An 18,242-nucleotide genomic window follows, 5' to 3' on the forward strand; every position below is an offset into this window, starting at 1 on the left:
TGAGCTTCTAGAGCTACCTGGATGAAGTGATTAGACTCCAATGGTATGTGTGTGGTAGAGGCTTGTGTGGGCATGTGAGCAAGACAAAGTTTGAGTAGTGGAGGATGCGTTGCACAGCCTCTAAACCTCCTTCAACTCACCTCCATCTCCTCTGTTTCTTCATCCAGGGGCCACTCCCTACACACCTGTGTTTTGTGACTAATGCTGAGTAACACCAACACCCGTAATCACGGTGACCTGCAGACACTCACTCAGACACAAAGGAGACGGCCAATGTGTTTCTTCTGCGGGGGGAAGGACAAAGTCTATGATTTGAGGATGCTATAACATTTAGGTAGCCTGTATATATACATATATTACACTCTTAGAAATAAGGGTTCCAAAAGGGTTCTTCCTGAGAGGCTAAAGTTCTACAAAGTTCACCTTTTTGGAAGAAAGGCTTCTTCAAGGGTTGTTGAAAGCATGGGTCCTCCCCTCCCTGCCCACTCCCCCAAAACAGTGAACCAAGATTGTTGTGGGTTGCCCTGCACCATATCAGCCTTGCTGGACGTGGTGCTAACGGCCCCAAGCTAACCTTTTAAATTAAAACCATTGTCAGGGTGGAGGAGAGATATATGGGTAGTGTAGTCAATTGTTATAAAAAACAGTTTAAAATTCTGAAATTATTGTTCAAGACTTCTCTGTGGACCCTCGGCTTAGACGGCAAGGATTCACCTTCATTTTACTGTATAATATAACTGGCAGAATTGAAATCCACTGCACCACTGAAAAGGTAAAAAGTAGCTTTAGTAGCAGTAGTAGTAAAAACCGTGATCAGGAACCATGAGTGTTGTGGGTTGCGCTGGACCACATCAGCCCAGCCTTTTAAAGGTGTCTGTCAAAGCCTATGGGTGCCGTCTGTGGTTCAGAGCAGGTCGACCACCAACTGAACCAGAAAGCTGTGCCATCAGTGTATGAATGTGTGTGTGAATGCTGACATGTACTGAAAAATGCTTTGAGTGGTCTGAAGACTAGAAAGGAGCTTTATAAATGCAAGTCCATTTACCATTTACCAAGGTTTAAGGTAAAGCCAGGGTTAGGGTGGCGAAGGTTCTGTTGGTTGTCCCCTTAATCTTCACCCCAAAAACTGTGACTGTGACCTCTTGCGTGGGTTCTAGATGAAACCCTTGGAATATTTAGGGTAAGGTTGGGTTGGGTTTTTGTTAGAAGGTGAAAAGGTTCTGAATAGAACCATTACACCATAGAAGGGTTCTCCGTATAGAACCTCTCATAGGAGGTGCTGGGTGGAAACCTTCACAGATGGTTCTAGGTAGAACCCTTTATGTTGGGTTCGAGGTAGAACCCTCCGTAAGGGTTCCAAGTGAAAACTTTATAAAAGGTTCCATCAGGAACCAAAAAAGTTCTCCGATGAGGATAAGCCAAAGAACGCTATATGGTTAGTTAGCACTTTTATTTCTAAGAGTGTAGAGCTTCTGATGACAAACGTTTGGGGGTGGGGTATCAAATATTGGTTGTGGTCCTAAAATACTAAAAATATTAAAAATGAAATTGTAAAAAAAACTTTTTAGTTTAGGTGTAATTGTGTGTAACAGCAAGTATGATTTATTTCCACAGCAAACACTCCTTGAGCAGCTAGTTTTGTTTTTTAAACCAGGTTTGAATAAGTTTGATCATAGCCTCTCCGTCTCAGGTTTAACCAGACAGTTTCCTCCCTTGGCACGGATTTTGTCACAGTTTTACATGAGCTGCAGTTATTGCCTTATAAATTTTTTTTTATCTCAGATCTTTATCAATCTCAAGTATCTGCAAGGTATTTCAGTCACATAAGTGCTTCCAAATGAACTGGAAAAATACTTAGCAGTCATTTTGCTATAGGCTGCTCGAGTGTTAAAATGAACATAAAGCTAATACATGGTTTTGACCTGTGACCGAAGCCTCATAAAAGCCGAATTTTCCCATTTTACTCACACTTCAAATGTTGTAAAACGACGAAAATAATGTAAAACCTTATTCACGCTGGATATGAATACAATATAACAACATCGGGAGGCCTGCACTGCGACAAGCACGGCAAACAGAGAAGTGTGGAGTTTGAGTTTCTTTGTCTTTGTTTTGTGACAGTTTGTCTGTTTTTGCATTCATAGCTATTTGTTCATACTATGTGGTGTTCTGTGGCTATAAACACAACACTCTTCTCTGTAAGTTTCTGAATTCGTCATTGTGAACTGATGTGATTTGTGCCTGATATCTCAGCCTTAAATAAGTCTGAGCAGTTTGGCTAAGTGTTATGGAAAAGCCTAAAGGATATGGCCGAGTGTATATTCTCCTGCTGTCCACAAATCCCAGAGCCAAACCAACAATGAATGTATCTACTAACAAGTATTGAGTGTGTATCTAAAAGTCTGATATATCTTCTTCTTCTGTGCCATAGGGCTCCGTTGTCGTCCCAAAAAAATATTAAAAACACATCAAAATGTGGATTAATTGAGACGTTTTTCAGCCATGCTTTCTGCGCGCTGGTGCCCCAACACATGCAGCTGGTGCCCCAACACATGCAGCTGGTGCCCCAACGCATGCGGCTGGTGCCTTTCTTTATGCTTTTTTGCCCCTGCCGCTCAGACAGCCTGAGTCCGCCACTGTCTACAACTATAGGATGGATTGACATGACATTTTGTACAGACGTTCATGGTTCCCAGACGATGTATCCTAATCCTAATGACTGGTGATCCCTGCGCTCAGAATTTAGCAATTAGCATGAAGCATCATTGTAGTGCTGCTACTGTAGGAAGCGATTAAGTCTTGTTGGACGCCTTCCCCATACTGCACTGTAAGTGTTGAGCGACGGACTAACACATTGTTGGTTTGGCTGCATTTGTTGACAAAGAGAAAATATGGAATAACTCCAGTCTCATGCTTTAAAGCATCAGTAGGCGAGATTGGAGCAAATATGATTAAAAAAAGTTATTTTTATAAAACGATCGCTATATGGTGACAGTAGTACATGAAACAGGTAACCTGAAAAAAATCATGTGCCTCTGTGTCCTCCGGTGCTCCTAACGGCATCTGCAAGATTTCACAGACCGGAGGAAAACAAGCAGTCACAGCCGATCCGAGGTCTGCTGTCCATCTGCTGTCTATGAGAGCCGGCTGTCAATCACTCGCGAACTCCGACCAAACGGTCAAACTAGGCAGCGCTGATCAAATATGAATCAATGTTATGTTACGTTAATGTCTATTTCTCTCCTCAAATGTTTTCAGAATCATCTTGTAGTGCACGGTTTAGCTGTAAAATAAGAAAGTTTGTGACGCCGCCGCTATTGTGAAATCTGGTGAAGGAACTCCAAGTTCCTGTCACGTGACCGGAGCACAGCCAATAGGAACGCTCTCTCAATGAAATTACCTGTGATTGGTCAAAGAGGTGCAGAAGTCTAGTTTTCTCTCAGAACACTTGAATTACAATATGCTGAAAGGTTATTATGGAATTTTTGCCCAATGATGCCAAAAATATACTGACTACTGCCACTTTAATCCAGGTTCAGTTTGTTAGGTTCATTTTTCTTTATAGGAGAGGTAAACATGCACATTCTCAAAATTGTTTGTGGTGCTGGGAGTAGATCCCCTCCAATATGTACTTTTTCAAATACAAAAATGACTTGCTCTCGCACACACTTATCTCTGCTTTATTAGTCAAAGTTTCTGTCATTTTTTTCTTTATAATCATAATTAATAAGCCATGATGCACCCTTTGTTCCAAAGGGTGAGTACGGAAAATATCACCTTTTCTTCGCAACACCTTTATACAGAAAATAGTAATCAGAAGAACATGGCCCATGTTTGAGTGATATGTATTTTGCCTGAAGCCTGAAGCCTGAAGCTGTGCTGGTGCTTCGTCACCAGCACAGCTTCAGGCTTACACTTCAGTGCTGCTGATATTTCGGTGCACCCTGAGGATGTCTGCCATGCGAACTCCATAAAAGTCTCTAAATGAACTGGACTTTTCTCCCCTTCCTCCACTCCACCCTGATGTAACCTGGACTGCATCAGAGCAGAAGAAAGTGAACGAACCGAGCAAGGAGAGCCAGACAGACATGGAGGTCCGAGGAAGAACAAAATAAAAGTGAGGGAAAGAAAAGAATGGAAGAAAAGAGACAGGAAAAGAAGTGAAAACTGAACAGGGTGAAGGAGTGAGTGACTTGCATACGAAATGAATGAGTGGGAGATGAGGCAGAGGAGAGGAGAGGAAAAGGGAGGGAAGCAGAGAGGGAGATGGAGGTAGACAGCAGTGAGGAGGAGGAAGGGAGGAGGGGGTGATTGTTACTGGAGCCTTGGAGGTTTCAAATTTCTCTTTTCTTTCGATTCTCCACTCACATGCAGATTGAATCTCTTCCTTTCTTTTTCTCTCTCTCTCTCTCTCTCGCTTATTTTCTCCAGACCAGTGAGGCTTTCTGCAGATCGGCCCATTCCAGCCAAGCCCCAGCATGTTGTAGGCGGCCGCTACAGACAGGAAGACTGGAGCGGAGGAAGCACAAAGAAGAAGAGAGGAGAAGAAGAAAAGTGAAGGAAGGGATGGTGAAAGAAGGTAAGCACTGCGGCACGTGTTCTTTATTTGAAACATTGGAGGAAGAGGAGGGGGGGCAGAAAAGATGGAGGGATCTCCAGTTTCTGCTCTCTTTGTGTTCAGTTTCTGCCGAGGGAGTCCCACTTCAGTGTGTGTGTGTGTGTGTGTAACCTGCAGCTGAAGCCAGATTTGCTACTGATGTGAAGGACTAAATAAAGCCATGATGTCTGTGGGGTGTGACCATGGGATAGAGAACTGTGTGTGTGTGTGTGTGTGTGTGTGTCCCACTCAGAAAGCTCTCCACACGTTTTCATGTAAACAACACGCGTTTGTTTAAACTTACAGTTATGCGGAGAGGAAATACTTTTAGACTCCAGCGGCAAAAATGTATTACCTTCTGAAAAATGTTTAATGCTTGTGAGGTCACATAACCAGATTTGAGTACAACGGCTTGGTGAGGAAGCTCATTGACAACCTAAAACTTCAGGGATTTCAGTTAATCTATGTATCCCCCAAAGGTCTGAAAGATGGGATTTATATAAGGGGAGTGCAAATATTGTTATAGTTAATTGTGTACTCAAGACACGTTTCTTGTGTTGTTAATTAGCAAGTTAAAGGGACTCTATGTAAGAATCAGAAATGTCTTGTTAACAGCGACACCTGTGACCGTTAAGTCAACGAAAGTCAGCGTCCTGTTGCTCGTGCTTGTGCTCGCTCTACATAGACATGAACGAGCATCGGTAAAACAGTGAGGCGACACACGTCAGCTAAAACCACAATATCACTCTATATTTCAGCTGCTTGGCAGTAATGTTAGCTGACCAGACGAAGGTCTCTCCATGAATCACTGCTGATACTGTGTTGTCCTGCTTCACGCACATGCACGTGAGAGGTGGAGCGAGTGAGAACGAGCTCAGTGTGTGAGTGAAGGCAAGCAGGCAGAGGAGCAGAGCAGCAGGCACTCCGGCCCTGGAGACCAAAGCTACCTGTGTCTTCTGGCAGCGGTCGGGGGGCTGGAGAATGAAGAGTCAACACTGTTTGCAAGACGGGCTTCACTAGATATAACTTTGCGGTTTTGGTGCTTCCGTGTAGTTTGTTTTGGAACAGCGTAGCCACACGGGAGCGCACATGGGACACCAACCCGATTTATACGTGTAAGAAGTTACAAACAGTCCCTTTAATAATGTGTGTTAGCAAAATATTAATTTGTATGCACATGATAATATGAAAAAAACATATACTAATGTAGGATTATATTTCGAACATTTTTGGAAGCTTCTTTTTAAGAACTAGAGTACTCTTATAACCAAATTAATGTGAATATCTGTTTGTTTTGTTTGTTTTAAAACCAATACTTTTAAATGACCAGTCTTTACTACTACATCCTGACCCTAATTTAGCTTGAATACACCTGTCAAACACACCGTGTGTGTGCGTGTGCGTGTGTGTGTGATTTTTTGACTTTTTACTTTAATTAAGAAGACAGAAAGCATCAAAGGTTGTATGAAGGTATTGCGTCGTTCTCCACACTCCTTTACTTTTGTGTTCTTTTAGTGTGTCTAGTAGTAGTAGTAGTAGTAGTAGTAGTGTGTGTTTATTGTGTATTTCCCTTCTTGCATTGCTCAGTATTGTATCTCAGTGGTTCTCAACCTTTTTCGTGTCAAGGACCCCTAAATTGATACACATTAGGTCACAGACCCCCATTTGATAAGATTTTGATTCAGGGAACTCCATCAGAAAAGATGGTGGTTTTTATGATTTAGATCAGATTTCTCTAGTTGTGTCTCTGCTGTGTCAGTGAATCTCTGTTTCTGGGAGTTGACTGTGTAGGTAGAGGAGCAAGGCTTCGGAGGACAGATTTGAGCAGCGTATGGCACCGTGGCTCTGGTCCTCAGCCTCCCTGGTGGGTCTGGCTCTGAGCTGTGTTTCCCTGGCAGCTGGCAGGCTGCAGGCTGGCATCCGTATGTTGGACAATCAGAGAGACAGAGACCCACAGGATGACAGAGGACACAACACTGTGTTCTTTTTTTCCTCTTTGGAAGATTAGTGCGATATATTGGTCAGCTAACAAATGATCTTGATTATATGCTGAATGTTTTACAGACAGTATTGATACATCATAAATGTGTCACTGCAATTGCGTCGCGACCATGTAACATGCTTTAGATAATTGGGACATGATATATTGAGATATGATTAAGACATGTACTTTGAATGTAAATAATTGATGCTTTCTTGTTAGAGTGACAAGAAAGCATCAATTATAGAGCTTGTATCCCATGGGGAGGACCCCCCCGACCCCGCTACTGAGGAAAACAGATAGCGCAAATCTACCCCAGACTTAAAGGGGACATATCATGCTCATCTTCAGGTTTTTACTTGTATTTTGGGTTTCTACTAGAACATGTTTAGATACTTTAATGTTCAAACAACACATTATTTTTCTCATAGTGTCTGTCTGAAAATACCTGTATTCACCCTCTATCAGAACACTCCGTTTTAGTGCCTTTTAACGTAATGGCAACGAAATTGCATTGCTAGGGTACAGCTCGGGTCCATGTTTACTTCCTGTCAGCTGATGTTATTCACATACACTGCAAAAATAAATAAACTGGGACACATTTAGAATTGTTACGTTTAAAACTGTGAAATTGTCTAAATATTGTAGATTTGTGACATCACAAATGTACAGAAATCCTGATGGCTTGTTTCAAACGCACAGTTTCTGAATACGGACCGTGTGTCTTTATCTGTGGATTGAGCGTTTTGATACTTTAACAGTATTTATATATCACTTAAATCTGCCTTATACTATAAAAGACATGAAAATCTCACTTTTTACAATATGGGATCTTTAACCAAGTCACTGAAACAAGCACAAATAAACTGAAGAATATGTATTAAATACATGCCTAGGGGACAAACATCCATTTTGTAAACTATTCATTGTCTTAATTAACAGCAGAGGTGTTGGCCTGTTATATTTGTAACGTCCAGGTGATTGTGATTGTGATTGTGATAGGTGCAATAAACAAGTTTCCTGCAAGGAAGATGTAAAAAGCTGCTCATTTGGCAAGGTTATCATTTGGTTGGGCCATCCCAACTCGTCACATACTGCCGGTTTGTCAGGACCTCTTGGCGTCACTTTCTAATGTACTGGGTAGCCCAGCGGTCACGGTGCTTAGATTTAGACAACAAAACCACTTAGTTAGGTTTAGGAAAGAAAAAAACATCATGGTTTGGCTTAAAATGACTGTTTGTAAAGTGAAAGTGAAACTTAAAGTTCCGTACACAAACAACAACAAACACAAGGCTTTCATCCAGGAGACCGCTGTTCGTGTCCCGTGTGTTACGTTTCACTTTCACTTTACAATTAGCTGTTTGTTTGTGTCTCGTGTTCACAACGTCAAGTCACATTTGCACTGTAGGAACAAAGTAATTTGAAGCCCAACCATGTTGTCTTTTTCTAAAGACAAGACATTCTGGTTCAAAGATTGCTTAAAAAGGCGCATGATCTAGCTCGATCTCAGTGGCGCTGATTAAACAAACTTAAAGCAATAAAAAACTGATTAAGATCAGACTTAAAACTGGGAAAACCCACACTAACAAGGAGGAGAACATGCAAACTCCACACAGAAGGGCCCCAAGCCGGGTTTGAACCTGCGACCCTCTTGCAGTGAGGCGACAGTGCCACCACCGTGCAGCCAACATTAAACATGTTTGGAAGAAATCCCTGCAGCTGAATAGTTGATCCAGTTATATTGCTGTAATGTGTACTCACTTATGGTAGTTGTATTAATGAGTTTTGGAGGAAGTGATTTTGTTTTAGTGCATATGATAAAGGGAAGCAGAGCAGATGTTGGGAAATGGCCAGGCAAAACACAGCGCACAAAGCTTTAGTGCCCCTCTGTCTGAAAAATGTAATCAAAATGCTTCTGTTATGTACTCTAAAGATATACTGAACAATAGTATATTCAGTACCAGACTATTAGAAAGAAAACTTGGTCCTATGTAAAAAAAAAAAAAAAGAAAAGAAAATAATTTTAAGAGCTAAATGATGTTCAACATGAACTTCAGGATGCACCTCAGTTAAAGATTACGGCCATAACATCTTCATACTCCCCAACCTTGAGACCTCAAAAATAGGGAGGATTTCAAAACAAATGCGGGGGGGGGGTTTGTGGGTCCTCCACCAGAAACAAAAATTTAGTTTGAAAGACTTTGTTTCCTTCATTCATACTGTTAATTTTAATTTTAATTCTCAGGAAAGAATAAAGAATAATTTGACCCTCTGGTGTGAACTTGTGTGAATCTCTGGCATAAACTAATAGGCTATTCATCAGTTTTCATTCATTCATTCATTTTTGTACTTAGTTCTCTCAATTTCTCTTTCCGTCAATCACTCACTGAAGGTCCTCTCAGACACAACGCGACAACGGCACCACAGCGCTCTGAAACACATTACTTCTGATGGCTTTTCTCTGCATCGAGCAAAGCCCGACTTTGAACAGCACGCTGTGATGTGCACTGAACCCAACGGCGAGCGCAGCTCAATGTTGCGTCGCGAGCAGTTCTCTTCCCCCAGAAAAAAAACATTAGGTTGTAGCTGTATTGTCCGAGTGGAAACAGTAGGGCTTATACACGCCGTACAGTACCAGAAACAGGTTGAGATAAAAGAAAGGACAAAAAGTGAAAAAATTGCCAAATGTGACCCCGGGAGGAAACCGGGAGAGGGTGATGAATAATGGGAGTCTCCAGGGAAAATCGGGATCTTACACATGTGGGCTCCACAATGTATAGTAACATTTAGTAGCCCAACTGATCCCTCATGTGACTACTCTGTTTACATTGTGCATGTATAGGAGTGTGTGTATGTGTGTGCGTATGTTTGAGTCTCGTAGGGAGGGACAAAGAACCGGCATTTCTGGCAAGAGAGAGAGGGAGAGACAGAAAGAAAGAAAGAGGGATGAGAGCGATAGAGTGAGAGTTTGAGCCGGCAGCTGCTCTGTGGGGATTGTAATCCATATGTATGGTCAGTGAGAACTGCCCCGGAGGAAAAGGAGCAGATCCTTCCCGTAAAGACATGATTGTTTCTACCTCTCCCCCTGTTTAAATTCCTCTCATTCTGGCCTCGCTGACCCTGGCCGCTAGTCAACTGTCTGCAGGAGAAGGAACGAGCGGGGTGTATTGGGGAGAGCAGTGGGAAAGGCGAGAGTGAAAAGTGAAAGTGATGGAGGCCAGGGAGATTTCAGATAGAGAGGGAGGGAGTACAGGAGCTGCAGGGGGAGAATAAATTTGGAGGGAAAAGGAGGGAGGAGGGTGAACAGAGGCAGGTCCGATTGTGTCGATCTGTATTCCTACTGATATACATGCAAGAATTACACACACAAAAAGTATTCATGGAAATGTTTTCTGATTTGCCCCTTCTAAGTTTAGGCAACTAAAATGACTTGGTTACGGTTAGGGGATGATAGCTGTCATAGTTAAAAGACAGACTGACTGTTAGTTGAAGACAGGTGCAAACCACCGTCTCCAGTGTCAAAGTCACACTCTCTGTTGGCCTATCCATCCACCACGACCTCTTCCTTAAAGGTGATGAATTCGTAATTCAGAGCATCTCTATTGCCTCTGCGTGGCTCTCAACATGGCGACATGCAGCTAATGATGCTAACAGTGCTAATGGTTCAAACAATGCCAAAATCACAAATCATAAATTGGCCTCAGGGGGCTTTACAATCTCTGTCACCCTCTGTCCTTTACAGTGTGACCTTCTCATCGGATGAGGAAAAACTTAACCAAAAAAAAACCTTTTAACAGGGAAAAAAAATAGGAAGAAACCTCAGGAAGAGCAACAGAGGAGGGATCCCTCTTCCAGGATGGACAGACGAGCAATAGATGTCGTGTGTACAGAGTAACAACATAATGAAAATACAACATAGACAATCCATATGACAAAAAATAATACATGTAATGTGAACATATGTGAGAAGGTGGATCCAGGAGGATGTTAAGCAGCTTCCAGGTGTCGCCAAACAGGTAGAGCCCGAGCAACACAACCTTCTCCCCACGTCAAACGGGTAGAGCCAGAGCAACACGACAACCTCTCCACGCCAAACAGATAGAGCCAGAGTTACACAACCTCCTCTCCACGCCAAAAATATAGAGCCAGGGCAACACAACCTCCTCTCCCCGCCAAACAGATAGAGCCAGAGCAACACAACCTCTTCTCCACGCCAAACAGGTAGAGCAAGAGCAACACAACCTCCTCTCCACGCCAAACAGATAGAGCCAGAGCAACACAACCTCCTCTCCACGCCAAACAGGTAGAGCCAGAGCAACATGACCTCCTCTCCACGCTAACCAGATAGAGCCCAAGCAACACAACCTCTTGACGCCAAACAGGTAGAGCCAGAGCAACACGACCTCCTCTCCACGCCAAACAGGTAGAGCCCGAACAACACAACCTCCTCTCCACGCCAGATAGGTAGCATATTTGGTGTTTCGTTGGCAAAGCATCAACAGAGGAGAAGGGGATTACACTGCAGGAGTGGTTTGAGTAGTTTCTATGGATGTTTTGACACTGATGGAATCTGTGATTTTGGTCTATTTGAATAAACCTGACTTGACAACACTGAAATGTGTTAGCCTAGAGGGCAGCTCAGAAGTGATGCAGTGCAGTAATGTAAAAAAGTGATGTTGACGATGTGAGGGCAGCTTTGTTTGTCTTTGTTTCCTAATACAGATATTCATTATGTGTCTCGACTGTATGGTAGCGTGTGGAGCTTTGGTACAGCATGTGACGCCAACACTTCTTTTGTTTGTGTGTTGATGTGTGGGAGAGACAGCCAGACGGAGGTGCATGTGTAAGGTGATGTAAATTTTTATCTTTGAGAGCGGAAGAGGTAGGGGGTGGATCGCTGACGCACAACCGTCAACTTGACAATAAAGACATTCTCCCACGGTAAAGTTCCACATAGAAAAACTCTCAGCAGGAATTGAAACCAATATTGTAATAAAAAACAGAATAATAAATGTCACGTCCAAAGTATAATTCTCCGTCCGACTGACTTGTGACTGACTTCTCCCTGTTACCGTATTTCAAAACTTTTTATTTAGACCAAAGTGCATTTTGAAAAAACTAAAGAATAATTTTCAGTATCTTTGGCATTCAGTCTAAACGAACCTCAAAGGCCCTCTGCCATGAAGAGATTTCATCAGTCAGGACAGTTCACTGAGCAACGACAATAACAGCAATGCTAACAGGCCCTAGCTGAAACACACGCACACACGCACACACGCACACACACACACACACACACACACACACACACACACACACACACACACACACACACACACACACACACACACACACACACACACACACACACTCACACAGACACAGACTGTGACAAATTGAATGTAACAGATGAGCTTTATATCAATAATACTGATGAAGGTGTCAAAGAACTTCTGTGATGTTCAACAAGGTGTGTGTGTGTGTTTGCCATTGAGCAAGGCAACATTAAAGGTCCCATATTATAACAAGTGATATTTTCAGGTCTTTTATATTATAAAACAGGTTTCAGTGCCCTATAAATACTGTTAAACCATCAAAACGCTCAATATACGGAGGAATACACACAGCCCGTATTCAGTAATTGTGCGTTTGAAACAAGCGTCAGGATTTCTGTCCATTTGTGATGTCACAAATATACAATATTTAGATTATTACACAGTTTTAAACATAAACATTCTAAATGTGTCCCAGTTTATATCCTGTTGCAGTGTATGCAACGCAATTCCGTTGCAATTCCGTTGAAATGTGCTAAAACGGAACGTTTCAGACAGAGGGTAAATACAGGTATATTCAGGCAGACAGTATGAGAAAAATAAAGTTTTTTTTTAACATTACAGCATGTTAACATGTTCTAGTAGAAACACAACATACAAGTATGAACCTGAAAATGAGCATGATATGGGACCTTTAAACTGTTCCATTTTTAGATTGAGTTTGGCATGACAACGCTTACAGAGAAAAGCCTGAGACTGAGGGTGTGAGGACAGGGATGGAGTTATTAGAAGTCTTCTTGGTAAGTAAGGGCTCTTGTGTGTGTGCCTGCTCTGTCCACCAGGGGACAGTATGGCTCAGGGCTTCCTGCCACCTTGTGAAAATAGAGAGTGGGTTGTTGTTGCCAACTGGGCCAGACGTCTGCCGGTCTGTGTTTGGTGCTCCGCTGCTCTGAAGTTATGAAATCAGGCCAGCAGGTGATTTATGAGAGGCATCTGTTGTGGCTGCCAGGGCTGGAGGATATTCGGATAAAAGCATCAGGCTTCAGCGCAACACTCAAACCACCTGAACTAACCCAGTTTGACATGTGACTGGCAGGTGTGGAGGATGATGACTCCCGTTGTGACACCCACGATAACTGCAGCACCTGCAGTGCTCCTCATTCTGACTTTACAGTAGCTGTGTCTATGGCAGAACAATATGTTCTTTGCACCTACAATAACCTTTGTCCAAAGTGATTTATTTATTATTATTATTATTATGAATAATTATTTAGTATTCTGTTGAAGCAGAGGCAGAAGCAGTCCATATGTAAATACAACCAAAAGCACACTATATTATACACCATATTCTGTTCATCCAAGTCATCCTCAGAGTCTCTTCTCAACCCTGTCACCTAGAAATGACCTTAATATACATCTAATTTGTTTTGCCAAATACATTTTAGGGATACAACTAAATATTATAGGTCTCATATCTCATTATCCTGTCTCATGTTTCATGTAACTTTTGACTTTTTCAAATCATAACCATGATTTTCCCTTACCTTAAAACATGTTAATCACGCTTTATAGTTGCATGGATACTGTAGGAAATAAATGGTGTCAGTGAACATTTTTTTCAGATCTGCAGATAAAAGTCAAGAAAGTAACACCGAATACACACCAGGATGCGGAGAAGTGTGGCTTGCCGCAATAATTACATGTTTTCTGCATGTTCACGTGTTTCAGTTGGGAAGTAATTCTTTGTAACATAGGTCAACATGTCACAGGAGTCACAGGATCTGTTTACTGATTGGCTGCGGGTCCTCTCTGGCCGCACTTCGCCGCTAAAAGTTCAACTTTTCCCAACTTTTGCTTGACTGCACATCACAGCAGAATCAAACGACCGCAGCTCGCTGAGCTCGGAGGGACTGCCGCCGCGCTGGTGTGAATTTGGCGTAAAAAAAACAAAAAAACTGTAAAACAAAGTTATAGCACTTTTGTCATGAGTATCCATCCATCCATTTTCTTCCGCTTATCCAGGGCTGGGTCACGGGGGCAGCAGGCTTAGCAGGGTATTCCAGACATCCCTCTCCTGGGGGACTCCGAGGCGTTGAGATATAGAATCCTGGGGCCTCTTAACAGTTAAACGTGCACCGAAAGGGAGGGGAGGACTCCAGGAGGTGTCCTGATGCCTGAGATGCCCGAACCACCTCAGCTGGCCCCTTTCGACGTGAAGGAGCAGCGGCTCTACATTGAGCTCCCTCCATATGTCTGAGCTCCTCACCCTATCTCTAAGGCTGAGCCCAGCCTACCCAAAGCTCATGACCATAGGTGAGGGTTGGAACGTAGATGGACTGGTAAATCGAGAACTTTGCCTTCCGGCTCAGCTCCCTCTTCACCACAACGGTTCGGTACAGGACCCCGAGATACTTAAACTCCCTCGCTTGGGGCAGTGACTCACTCCCCAACCCGGACGGTGCAGTCCACCGTTTTCCGGCAGAGGACCATGGCCTCAGACTTAGAGGTACTGAATCTCATCCCAACCGCTTCACACTCGGCTGCAATCCGCTCCAGTGCGTGCTGAAGGTCGCGGTCTGATGAAGCCAACAGAACCACATCGTCTGCATAGAGCAGAGACGCAATTCTGAGGTCCCCAAACCGGACACTGTCCTACCCCCGGCTGCGTCGTGAGATCCTGTCCATGAGAATCACAAACAGGATCGAGGACAAGGGACAACCCTGGCGGAGGCCAACACCTACCGGAAATGTATTTGACTTTGTGCCGAGTATACGGACACAGCTCTGACTTTGGTTCCCGCAGCACCCCCCAGGACATGTGGTAAGCCTTTTCCATGACTGGATGGGCAAACTCCCATGACCCCTCCAACAGCCCCTCCTGGATTTGAGGTTAGCCTTCTTTCCAGCACTATAGAATAAACTTTCCCGAGGAGGCTGAGCAGTGTGACAACCCCCCCCCCCCCTGATAATTGGAGCACACCAACTCAGACTCAAATACTTGAGTTAATTACAAAATTCCTGAAAAAGCATATCAGGGACATTTTAACTTTGTACATCACTAATAGGGAAGGTCAAACTCAATATCAGTTGTTTGCTAGAAAGGAGTTCAATCTCCTGCATGTTATCAGTCTTTACTGCATACCAACAACTAATTAAGTTGAAGTCAGTTAATCATGTTGCTTTACTTTAAATCTCATGGCCTGAGCTTCTCCATCTGCCTCATTAGAGCAGAGAAACGGGGGATTGTTCCCATGAATGCTGCTAATCTATGCTGATAAGAGACGGGCCAAGATACAAATTATCAGTAGGTAAGTATGTGTGAAATATGTCCAAATGAACAATAACGGTTTAAGTAAGAGATGGCATCCAATAAATGTGCCAGTAATAATGTCAATAATGCTTTAGAGTGAGAGCCTAGCCCAGCTGATGCACATCCTTTTAGATATTGAACTGGGTTGTATGTTATGAATTCTTATACCATGACATATCAGAAATGTTAATGACATACACAAGTTTACAGAGATTAGAACAAAACTACAGTATATAACGAAAATACAATTACTTGGTATATACAAGTGGTGATTTATTGAACATTTCTGTTGAACAAATTGGATAAATATAAAATAATATTCATTTAAATTACTGAAGCCCTCCAGTGAAGGTAACTAAGTACATTTATTGTATTGTATTGTACCTAAATACAGTTTTGAGGTATATTTGTACTCGATATAAGTATTTCCATTTTCGGCTGCTTTATACTTCTAATCCACTACATTTCAAAGGGAACTGTTGTACTTTTTTACTGCACTATATGTATTTGACAAATATAATCATTTACTTTTCAGATAAAACATTTACATATAAAAATAGGATAACCTTATAAAATAGATTAGTAGATAGATTAAACCAGTGGTTTCCAATAGTTTTGGTTTCCCTGTTTTGGTGTCTAAAAAACAACAACAGTTGTGTCTCCTTGATTCCTTTCCTCGTCACCTCTCCTCACATTTTAGTCCCTCCTACGGGAGATGTGAGCGGAGGAGGCGAGGAAGAGACGTGAGGAGAGAGGAGTTGAGGCAATAGGCATTTAACAAAATGAAACGTCAATTAAATATGACGTGTGTCACAGCTGTCATCAGCTGTCCATTGTTTTGTTATATCGCTATATTTTATGATCTCTGTCTGATGAACACAACAGTGTTCATGACAACTTATATATTTACTTTTCATTTCATTCACAACACGGCATAACGTGACAAGAATGTTCAGATGTCATATACGTATATATATTTTTTTATTTAACACACACACACACCACACACACACACACACATCATATGTGACATATATTATATACACACAAAAAAAAAAAAACATTTGAGGCTGGCTCCAAAAGCAAGTCAATCCCCATAGACCCTCATGTTAAAATGCCCAACTTTACAGCAGAAATAAACATGTCTACAGACTGGTAAATGGGGGTGAATTTTTGTATAACTCACCACCTTAAATTATATTAAAGATGAAGTAGGTGAGATTGGAGAAAATATGATTAAAAAAAGTTATATTATAAAATGGTCGCTTTATCGTGACAGTACATGAAACAGGTAACCTGAAAAAATATTATGTTACGTTAATGTCTATTTCTCTCCTCAAATGTTTTCAGAATCATCTTGTAGTGCACGGTTTAGCTGTAAAATGAGAAAGTTTGTGACGCCGCCGCCATTGTGAAATCTGGTGAAGGAACTCCAAGTTATTGTCACGTGACCGGAGCACAGCCAATAGGAACGCTCTCTCAATGAAATGACCTGTGATTGGTCAAAGTCTCCCGTCACGGGCTAGATTTTTTAAAGCCTGAAAACAGAGCCATGAGGAGGAGCAGAAGTCTAGTTATCTCTCAGAACACTTGAATTACAATATGCTGAAAGGTTATTAAGGTATTTTTGCCCAATGATGCCAAAAATATACTGCCTCTTGCCACTTTAAGGCTTAAAGTTAAGCATAATTGAGGGCGCTTTGAGTGACAGGTGGGTGCCGTACCAGGTCGCAGGCTGTTAGCTGTCTGCTCTGCTGCGTCACCCACCTCAGCTCCAACAATGATCCCCCTCTTTGCTTATTTTTGTATTATAGCCTGGAATTAGGACATGTTGTCTCTTCCAAGCAATGGCCGGAGCCACCCACTTTGAGTTTTACAACCGTTCTTCAGAAACCTACGTCACGGAGACTATACGTCCATATCTTATATAGTCTAAGAGACCGGACTGGGCACAGACGCGTGAGTGCACTCAACCATGACCCAGGGTTACTGGCTTCAGTTTGTCCAGAAACCCTCACAGGTACTGCATTTAGCAAAAATAATGTGCTCAAATCATAACATGGCAAACTTCAGTGTGTCAGTGTGCTGATTTGACTATGACTTGCTCCAAACTGCATGTGATTATCATAAAGTGGGCATGTCTGTAAAGGGGAGACTCGTGGGTACCCATAGAACCCATTTTCATTCACACATCTGAAAATGGCCATGAAAGTTTTTTCTTAGACAGAATTTAGTGTAAGTTTGGATCATTATTTAGCCTGCTTTGCAACAATACCAGTATCAGTAAACTGAGACTGCTACAACCTGAAAATTGCAAGTTGCGTTAACGCGTTAAAGAAATTTGTGGCGTTAAAACAAATTTACATTAACAAAGTTGTTATTCACGTTAACTTTGGCAACCCTAGTTACAATGTAACCTACAGTTCTGTCTCGTTGTGTGGCGTTGTCCTGGACGCTCTCTGATCTTATCCAGTAAGGAGGACAAACACCAGCTGCTTCCATGCTGCAGCTAATTTGTATAAAAGCACATTCCCCCAAGTCCCCTGACCCTGAGCTATGTCTTAATCCATCTCCTGCCTCCTCCCAACTGGCTGAGAAGCTGCCTCCTTCACTGCCAGCCCACCCGAGTCTTTATTTCTGTACATTCCAGCAGGATGGATGTCCTGACCTGAACAACACACTTCATCAACAGTATAGCATCAAAGTTTTTTTAAAGGATTTTATAATGGATAAAGAGAACAGATGATACACATCACTACTTGTAGTTCATAAGTAATTCATTTTTATGAAAGGGAGCGATGGGGTTTGATGCTCCATTCTGGCATTTCTGAAATCAGTTGTCAGCTCTATACACTGCTACATTTGTCTTGACAGACATGACTGATCTGAAGAATCAGGGAACAATTCAAAACACTCAGTGAGTAAAACTGAAAAGCAAGGCCGTAGCCATGAACATGTGTCTTTTTTGGATAGTGTAGTCGGTAAAATGACAAACCAGTAAGCTATACTATTTGATCATTTCCCAACAACTTTTTGAAGGTGTTTTGAAGGCAAGTATTTATTTTCTATTTACATGCAAAA

The 18,242-nt window shown here is 42.3% G+C and overlaps 1 protein-coding gene across 1 annotated transcript in view; it reads left to right on the forward strand.

The window, feature by feature from the left end:
* Positions 1 to 18,242, forward strand: part of plekha6 (pleckstrin homology domain containing, family A member 6) — a 117,790-nt gene that overhangs the window by 21,175 nt on the left and 78,373 nt on the right. The window contains exon 2 of the mRNA XM_074648845.1: positions 4,432 to 4,579. The gene's annotated coding sequence lies outside the window, so the exon portion shown is untranslated. The remainder of the gene's footprint in view (positions 1 to 4,431; positions 4,580 to 18,242) is intronic.

The sequence above is a fragment of the Sebastes fasciatus genome, chromosome 1 (assembly GCF_043250625.1).
Source record: "Sebastes fasciatus isolate fSebFas1 chromosome 1, fSebFas1.pri, whole genome shotgun sequence".
Taxonomy (NCBI): domain Eukaryota; kingdom Metazoa; phylum Chordata; class Actinopteri; order Perciformes; family Sebastidae; genus Sebastes; species Sebastes fasciatus.